Here is a 10,084-nt window from a genome sequence, read left to right on the forward strand (position 1 = left end):
ACAAAGGTTATAAAATAGGTGGGTCAGACCTCTTACCCTTTTCCTCTTTGATGAACGTACACAAGCATGAACATTCAAAAAGAAGAAGAGAAGAAAGCGGGGGAGAGAAGACGTCGACTAAGCGAGAAGATCAGAGCGGTGACTAGGCTAATGGATAATTGGCCTGACGTGGTAATAAAGCGGGCTACCGGTTCACAGGATTACTACGAGATGTCGTTACCAATACGGATTAGCTAAGTATGATGGTCAGTCTGTCGTGGCAATAACACGGGCCCAGTAACCCTGGCACAACAACATTATGGCAAGACTACAGGGCTACCATGAGAGGCTAATCTCAATCCCTCTTAGTCGAATGAAAGAGTAGCAGAAATAAGGTTATGAGGAGAGAATAGGAAGAGAAGAAGGGAAAGAAAGAAGGAGGGAGAAGGAAGGAAGAGAAGAGTATGAAAGATGAAAGAATAAAGGAGAGAGAGGGAAAGAAAGCACAATCGGTGTTTAGCATTGCCAACTGTGTTTAGAAGGAAGAGAGAGAAAACCAGTCGGCGCTAGGCTTCACAGACTGACAGGAGAAGAGAGAGAAAACCAGTCGACGTTAGGTCTCATCGACTGACAGAGGAAGAGAGAGAACCAGTTAGCACTAGGTCTCGCCATCTGACAGAGGAAGAGAGAGAACTAGTCGGCGCTATGTCTCGCCGACTGATAAAAAAAGAAAGAGAAAACCATTCGACACTAGGTCTCGTCGACTGACAGAGGAAGAGAGGGAAAATCAATCGGCGTTAGGTCTCATCGAATGATAGGGGAAGGGAGAGAAAACCAGTAGGTGCTAGGTCTCACCAACTGATAGGAGAGGAGAGAGAAGACCAGTCGACGCTAGGTTTTGTCGACTGACAGACAGAAGGAGAGAGAAAAGCAATTGGTGCTAGGTCTCACCGACTGACAGAAAAGGAGAGAAAATACTAGTCGGCGCTAAGCTTCGCCAACTAATAAGAGAGGAGAGAGAAATCCAATTGGTGCTAGGTCTCACTGACTGACAGATAGAAGGAGAGGGAAAACCAGTCGACGCTAGGTTTCGTTGAATGACAGAAGAGAAAAGAAAGATCAGTCGACACTAAGCTTTGTCAATTGATAAGAGAGGAGAGAGAAAATCAGTCGACATTAGGTCTCGCCCACTAACAAAAGGGAAAAGAGAAGACCAGTTGGTGCTAAGCTTCACCGACTGGCAAGAAAGGAGAGAGAAAACCAATCGACACTAGGTCTCATCGACTTACAGACAGAAGGAGAGAGAAAATCAACCGGTGCTAGGTTTCACTGACTGATAGAGGAAGCAGAAAGCCAACCAGCGCTAAGCCTCGTCAGTTGTGACAGGAGAAAACCAACCGGTGTTGGGCCTCGCCTTTTGCATTAGAAGAGGACAGATGGAGATAGAGATGAGAAGAACATAGAGAAAGAGATAGAGATGAGAAGGAGATAGAGATGAGAATGAGATAAAGATGAGAAGAGAGGATAGAGAAATATAGAAGGAGAGAGAAAGAGAGAAGGAGAGAAAGAGATAGAGATGAGAAGGGAGGAGGAGAGAGAAAGAGATAGAGATGAGAAGAGAGGAGAGAGAAAGAAGAGAGAGAAAGAGAGGAGGACAGAGAAAGTTACCTGCTCGAAAGGTACTGGCCCTTTTCTTCTCTCTCCTCTCTCCATCTCCAAGATGTACTCACAAACACAAGCAGTAATGGAAATTTTATTGAATCAATCCAAAAATGAATCGAAGGCCCTTACGATTTAGCTTTGCATGTTTATATAGAATTGGGCTAAAATGTGGGTGTACGCTAAAAAAATTGCTAGAATTGAAGATAATTATAATTTAATCGAATTTAAAGAAATTCTATAAATGAGTATAAAAAGACTGTTTTGCCCCTGCCTAACAATGTTTGGAATTCAAGAATAGTCCCTACTACTGCTCGAGAACTTACGTGATCTTGCGTGGCTGATCCGGAGTCGTTCTGATGCTCGTTTGATCGAAAGATTATTTTTTTCTTGTAGGGCTCGACATGGAGATCATTTTGATACCAACTTTGAGCCATGAATCATGTTTGTGAGGCATGATCATGAGACTTGAATCTTGGATGAATCTTGAAAACTTCGGATCGATTGTGTGCTCGTTCCTTGATATTTCTTCGTGATTTCTGCATTAAATTACACTGAGCATGCCGTCACAATTATGTTGCAACGAACATACCTTGATTTCGTGTCCGGATGAAGATTTTGTCGTCTTGAGTTTTTTGCCAAAATCTTGAAGTCCGGCGGCAGGAATTTACAGCAGCTTTGACGCCTTCGTGTGTGAAATCTAACCGTTCATCGTATGTGAGGTTTGGATCAGAGATAACTTAGACCTCACACACATAATGCAATTGGTTTTGTGTCGATCGGGTATGCGAGCGTCGTGATCTAGTTGCTCGAACGAGGAGTGCTACTGCTTAATTTTGTGCAACTCTCTTCTCGAGCATCATCACGGGATGTACCACATATCGATTTATTCGTCTTGATGAGACGAACATGCTCACCAAAATTGAGAGCGATCTGACTTGGAACGAGTAAGATATAGGCCTAGAAAGTCACTGCCTATGACTATAAAAATAACTACCTTTAATGGTGTTTTGGTGCAGTGAGGCCACACTAGAGGGGTTTTCAAACGTTTCGGATCTAATGGCGGTGGTCCCACAATAGTTTGACGTACCAAAAGTATAGCTCTAGTTACGGGGTCCATTTCAAGGTGCCAAAGACCGATTTTGCTAAAATTGTTTCTTTGTATTCACTGCCTTAGAAATGTCTGATTATGATGAAACTCAGCAGGTCGTTAATTGAAGTGTCGATGAAGATCTTGACTAATTATGGGGCCATTCTGATCCTGTCGAAAATTTCCATTGTTTTGTAGGCTTTATTGACCTGTTTCCTACCAGGAACCAAGGTGCTGAAAAATGCGTTCAAATAGATTTGTCCACTACTATTTTGGTAGCTGCATATCCATTGCCAAATAAACATGAGGGTAGCGATGAGATTTTAGTCAACTCGATGATAATTGTTTGTCCTTTGGCTAATCTTCTCGTTGTTGATGAGGTTGCTAAGTTACATGCTGATGTTATTGAGGAAGACACAACTACTAAGATGATTGCTGGCTACTAAGAAAAAGGTCACTCCTAAGGTACTCCAAGGGATGCCTAGAGGGTCTAATATTGTGAGACAAGCCCAAAACGAGACGACCCCAACAAAGCCTCATAGGAGTAGTAAGAAGAGGGAGAGAGAGAGGGATTCATAGAGGTAGAACGAGATTAAGAGAGAGAGTGGTACTGAAGAGAGAGGAAGAGATTTCAAGGGGAAGAAGAGAGTTTAAGAGGGGGCGAGGGAGAGTTTTAGGAGCGATTGGAGAGAGAGAGTTTGAGAGTATTTATTAGAGAGAGAGAGAAAAAAAAGAGTTTTAGAGAGGGAGAGAGAACGAGTTTCAAAAGAAAAAGAGGGTTTAAAAGAGTTTGTGAGAGTTTAAGAGAATTTAAGAGAGAGAGTTTGAGAATTTAAGAGAGAAAGAGGGATAGTTTCAATAGAGATTTGAGAGAAAGAGAGTTTGAAAGAGCTTAAGAGTTTAAGATTGAAAGTGAAAGAAAGTTTAAGAGAGAAAGAGAGTTTAAGATTGAGGGAGAAGAGAATTTAAGAGAGAAAGAGAGTTTAAGACTGAGGAAGAAAATAATTTAAGAGATAAAAAGAGTAAGATAGAGAGAGATTTATGAGAGAAAGAGAGAGATTTAAGAGAGAAAGAGAGATTGATTTAATAGAAAGAGATTCAAGAGAGGAGGAAAGAGATGGATTAAGAGAAAAAAAGGGGGAGAGATTAAGGGAGAGAAAAAGAGATATTTAAGAGAGAGAGAGAGGGAGAGATTAAGAGACAGCTTGAGCAAGAGATGGAACCAAAGGGAGAGAGAGGGTAGCCCGGTCGCCCATAAGGGAGAGAGGAGGGAGCAGGGAGGGAGAGGAGAGAGGGGAAGTGGGCTCGAGCTGCCCCCACAAAGAGAGAGAGTGGGAACGAGAGAGGAGGGAGAAAGAGAGAGAACAGAGATAATGAGAGGGAAACAGGGAAAGAAAAAAATAGAGAAGAAAAAGAGAAAAAGAAGAGAGAGGAAAGAGAAAGAAGAGAAAAGAGAGAAAAGAGAAAGAAGAGAAATAAAGAGATAAATTAAGAGAAAGAGAAGAGAGAGAGAAGAGAGAGTAGAGGAGAATACCAATGGCTAGAGTGGGAGACCAATGACTTGAGAAAGAGAAAGAAGAGAGAGTAATAAGAGAAAATAGAGAAGAGAGAAAGAGAGAGATTAAGAGAGAAAGAAGAGAGAAAAGGAATAGAAAAGTGAAGAGAGTGAAAGAAGAGAGAGAAGAGAGAGAAGAAGAGAATACCAGAGGTTAGAGAGGGAGACCGGCGACTTGAACGAGACCAACAGCTAGATGGGGGTAAACCTGCACCTTGATGGGAGCATGGATGTATGGTGGTGTAGTGTGGGTGTGGGTATGTGTATGGATGAGTATGGATATGGTGCATGGATGTGTATGGGTATGGTGTATAGGTATACTGTATGGGTTGGTGTATGGATGGATATGGGTATGGTGTATAGGCATGGTGTATGGGTAAGCGTAGTGTATGGGTAGGTGTGGTATATAGGTATAGGTATGGCTAAGGTGTATGGGTATAGTGTATGGATGGGTAGGGGTATGGTGTATAGGTGTGGTGTATGGGTAGGTGTGGGGTATGGGTATAGGTATGGGTATGAGTATGGTGTTTGGGTAGGTGTGGTGTATGGTGAATGAGTGTATGAGAGTGGGGAGTATGGAAGTGTGAAGTATAGAAGTGGAAAGTACGGAAGTGTGGAGTATGGGATATGAGAGAGGGATACGTGTAAAGTACTATCTCTCCTCACTCTCAAGGGCAAAAAGTTTTCAACAAAGCTCAAAGATTCTCTCACCTCCTTTCAACTCATTTCATTCCATCTTTCCAACTTTTCCTAACTTAGGGTTACAAATGAGCATAAAGTGCTTATATATCACCTCCATGAAACATGGGTGGATGAAGAAGAGTGAAAGAAATTGTTTGAAATTACACTTTAATAAATTTAAAAGTGAATTTTGGGTATGGGGAAAAATGATCATTTTGCCGCTAGTACGAATCATGGAAATGGAAAAATAATATGTAAAAAAAGGTGTCATATGCCATTACCATGGTTCAGGGCCATCTTTTAGGGTTTTTGGCAATATTTTGGGAAAGATAACATCGTAAAAGCATGGGGTTTGTCACAATGATCGATTTGATACACACTTTTAGTCTTGGATCGAGCGTTTGACCTCACTTTGAAAGTCCGGTCAAAACCCATAAACTTGCCACTTTTGAACTTCAATATTGTTCATATGTTCCTTTTCTGGTTATTTATTTATCACAAATCAAAGGGGAAGTCATTGCGATCATTTTACAATGAAAACCCCTTGATTTGGTCATTGTTTGAGCACTTTCCAAATTGGGGAGGTCACCGGAAAATGAGATTCTAGCGATTGGAAAACATGCCTTATTTTAACTTGAAATAAGGTGTCTTTCAGTCTTCAATATCATGAAAATTATACTCAAATTGAAGCCCTCTAAGTTGCGGTCACAACGGACATGCATTTGAGGCGATCCGATGTTAGATATAGCCATTCCAATGGATGGATGTTCTTCTTTAAAAATTCTGCAACAGATGAGTTTTTTGTTCTAATTTCTCTTTAGGATATTTCTCTAAATCTGAGAGTCCTCTTAGGTCGTGCCTTATATTAAAATGTGTGGTTTGATGAGTCTTAGCACATACTGAAATTTGGGCTTGATTGCCCTCAAAATGAATGAGTTATGCCTTTGCAAGACAATTTTGTTTTTGAATGACGCAATTTCCAGAAATGGAAACTGGTTCATTGGAGCACATATGAATAGTGTGAAGCCCACCCATTTTTGGAACCCTGGAATAGTCTAGAAGCATCCAAATGAGTTGAAAATTGATATTTAGGGGTTTTGAATCCAATGGTAGTGGCCTGGTGGTCATTTAATACCTTGACAATGTAGCTATAGTTATGAGGTATTTTTAGCATGTTAAGAACTGACTTTGCGAACAAAGTTTCAGTCTAATCTGCCTTAACTTTGTCGGATTGAGACAAAACTTGACAGACGTCTTTAAGGGATCAAATGCTACCCTCACATGCCTTTTGGGTCTGAACTGAAACCCTTTCAGATTTACTAAAATTTGGCTTATACAATCAGTGTTTTCATAGTCCACATGTATTTTTGGTACTTGTGGGTCTAGGTTACAATTGGCTCCTTCCTTATTCGCATCAGAGATACAAGTGCGTCAAAAATAGCCTACAACAACTTCCTCCCCCCCCCCACCGAATGTTGCTCTTTGAGAGGAGCGAGAAGTGTAACATTTGGAACAAATTGGTCTTTCAATTTTCTTTTTCTTCCCTATCAAAGACACTGATGTAACCTTGGAGAGGAAATCATGCAAAGCTTCTTCCCTGGGGGATGACCGAGGTGGTTTCGGGTTCTAACGACTGGGGGCCTTGTTTAAGGGCTTTAGAACGTTTTGGGGGGACGTTGATCACTGGGAGCCTTGCTTAAGAGCTTGAAGACTCAACTCACCACGTATTATTGGTTTTAACAACTAAGGGCCTTGCTTAAGGACTTAAAAATTCAATCTTATCAGAATCAGGATTTGTCTGGCAATCAGGTGCCTTTCTTAAGAGCTTCCTTTTTAATATGTCAGGTTTTTTAAGAAAGTGTGGTGGTTGGGGCCAATGAGAGCTTCCTCCCCGAGCCATCAAAACTTTCAATTTTGAGGAAGTCCAGTGATTGGGGGCCTTGCTTAAGGGCTTGAAAACCCAACCCACCGGGCTTCTTTTCTTAATATTCTAATGGGGGCCTTACTTAAGGGCTTGACAGCTCACTTCAAGATACGTTTTGCTTTTGATGGACTGTCAAGGGCCCTTCGTGGGCATACAAACTGCTACACCGTGGTGGGGAACTGTCGATAGTCAAAGGCTTCTTTTGGGGTTCTAGTGTCTAGTCGGGGCCAATGGAGGCTTCCTCCCCGAATGTCGAGGAGTGTATAACAGTGGGGAGCCTTATTAAAGCGGTTACCCAATCTACAGAGGTGCTAACTTGGCTTGTCAGTCGATAGGCCTTTTTGGGGTATTGTGACCCATTATATTGTGATCTTCTATTTTTGTTGACTTCATGGTTGGGGATTCGTTTGGCATGTGGCTGAACTAACTTTCCATTTTTAGGATTTTCCAGATCTTCATGGCAGCCCTTTGGACGCTGAACCGAGCTGTTGGAATTTTCTTAAGCTCTGTCTGGTTTCGGTAATAGGGTACAATTTGAGCTGTATTAAGTCCCAAACTACCAAACTTTTGTAGGGAAGGGCTGGTCGAAGCCTCCTATGAAGGCGAGCACTGCATCAACCTACTTATTGGTCTAAGCACCCTTTCGGGTTTTCATTATGCTCGATTTTTATTCCTTTTAGCATTTTTACTCAAGGCTTTATGGCCATGTCTGCTTATATATATATATATAATTTAACAATAGTTGGGCAGCTATAATGAATAGTAATATAACTGGAATCCTAGCTGTCAGATCTTCATCATGTGGGTCAAAATGTATCACTATATGAATTTTTGTAATTTTTCTAGAAATCAGATCATAATGAAATTTTAGATGTGTGCACTAAATAATAGGGCACACAATTAAAACATATATAAAAAATATTTTCCAAAATATAAAATGATCGAAATATCCCTGAAAATTGATAGGGGTAATTTGGTTATTTTAGATTATTGAAAATAATTTTTTATATTCTTATATGGTGCGCAATAGTGTTAGGTATATACAACAAAAATTTCATACTAATCAAATTAATAGAAAAAACATTAAAATTAAAACAGTGATATGTATTTTGAACCACTTGATGAAGATCTGACGGTTGGGATTTCACCTATATCACTATTCATTATAGCTTCCCAGCTATTGTAAGGTTATATATATATATATATATATATATATATATATATATATATATATATATATATATATATATATATATATATATATATATATATATATATATATATATATATATATATATATATATATATATATATATATATATATATATATATATATATATATATATATATATATATATATATATATATTTATTTATTTATAGTTCACTTTTCTGATGTACAAGGTGACGATGTGGATCATGAATGATAGGAAGGTCCCCTTATTGGTGGTAAGGATGGAAGAGTGGGCTGAAGTGGTATTTTGAGGCTCATTTGGTGGGTTACAGATGCTTTGGGTGAGACTCGTTGGGGATGAAGAGGACAGTTAGGGCGAAAGTGCTCATTGACGATCTAAATGATGCTCGATGAGAAACGAGGGTGGCAACTCAATCCATGGTGCAGTGATCTATCTGGGTGGCCATCAAGGGCTTTGAATGGTGAGTGTGACGAGGATTCACTGGGGATTGGGTTGATTTGGGTGAGAGTGCCCATTCATGATTTTGATAGGTGCTTTGCATAAGACAAACATGTGTTGAGTCGGGTGAGGTGGAATGGTCAAGTGAAGACCACCATTCAAGGTTTTGAATGGTGTCACAGGTGAGGCGAAGATACGACTCAACTAGGGAATTGGTGCTTTGCGATGGTGAATGAGATCAGGCCTCAGTAGAGATTGTGAGGGGTGTATATCACATAGACGTCGTTGATTGTTGAAAGCCATGGATAATGCGACTTAACTAGGGATAGTGAGGTGCGGAAGCTAGCACTCTCCTGGTCAATGAGTCATTAATGGTTGTTGGTTATGGTAATGAGTGATGGGGATGACTTACTGGGGGGTTGAAGACCCATGTGTGACTCGCTGGGGTGAAGGGTCCAGAGTGGCATGACCCCTTATGGTTCCTTACAATGGGTGGTGGTTTGTAGGAGGCAATCTTTCACTGATGCATGTGGTGGAACACAATGGAAGTCATAAGGTGTCACGACCCCGCCTCCCAGCCCCTAACGATCGCACCGGAGAGTAACAGGGTGCGGGTTCGTGATCCATGCGAATGCTATTCAAGATAGAGTGGCGCGTTGCTTTGACAAAGCAGTAACTCAAGGAAACCAAGAAAGTAGAGAACTCTAACACAAGCACAGGAACTAGGTATAAGGAGAACTAAGATTCATATCATTACATAAACATCTTGAAGTAGTACATCTGTTCAAGACACAGAAGGCCTAAATTACAAAAATACATACTTCCAAAAAGACAACCCAAAACATGGCTCACTGCCGACAAACACACACAAGCAAAAGGTCTTCTTTACATATACAAGTTTTCGTCGACCAGATCGATCTCTCCCAACCGGTAGTCCTATAACCTGTAACTTCTACTCTACAAGGATGGAAAGAGAGGAATGAGCTATAAAGCTCAGTAAGAGGATCTAGAAGATATGCATCTATAACATATATATTCTGGCATTACAAAGAATTCTTTTATCTATAAGCAATCTTAATGGAAAAAGTATCATGTTAGCAATCTTTCCAAAACATTTATCACAGATGGCATATCGCATATCATGATTATCATAAAACTAGTATCACTAACAACATTCACAGTCACACATTCAATTGTTAACCACTCACTCCTTAGATAAACCTACTACTAAAGTAGAAACCCTATTCATCAGGCCAAGCCAATCCCATTGTTTAGGACTTCTACCATTACTCATGAGAGAGGGCAATGACAATGAGTCTATCATTCGGTAATGCCCTCGCCCTCACACACAATCCCCAGCATGCTTTAGGGCCTTTGATAGGCACTTGCCTTGTAAGGCGCGGTTCACTATTCACTTCTTATAATACACTGAATTTGGGGGGGGGTGACCCACCCATTACACTTTCCGCCTAACTCCCCTCTTATCAAGTCACATTGCTGGCCTTACTATCATACAGGGAGTTACAGAACATTGTTGGCCTTACTCTCTTATCAAGTCACATC

Source organism: Amborella trichopoda, chromosome 2, assembly GCF_054954075.1.
Source record: "Amborella trichopoda isolate Santa Cruz 75 chromosome 2, AtrichopodaSantaCruz75HAP2 v2.0, whole genome shotgun sequence".
Lineage (NCBI taxonomy): Eukaryota > Viridiplantae > Streptophyta > Magnoliopsida > Amborellales > Amborellaceae > Amborella > Amborella trichopoda.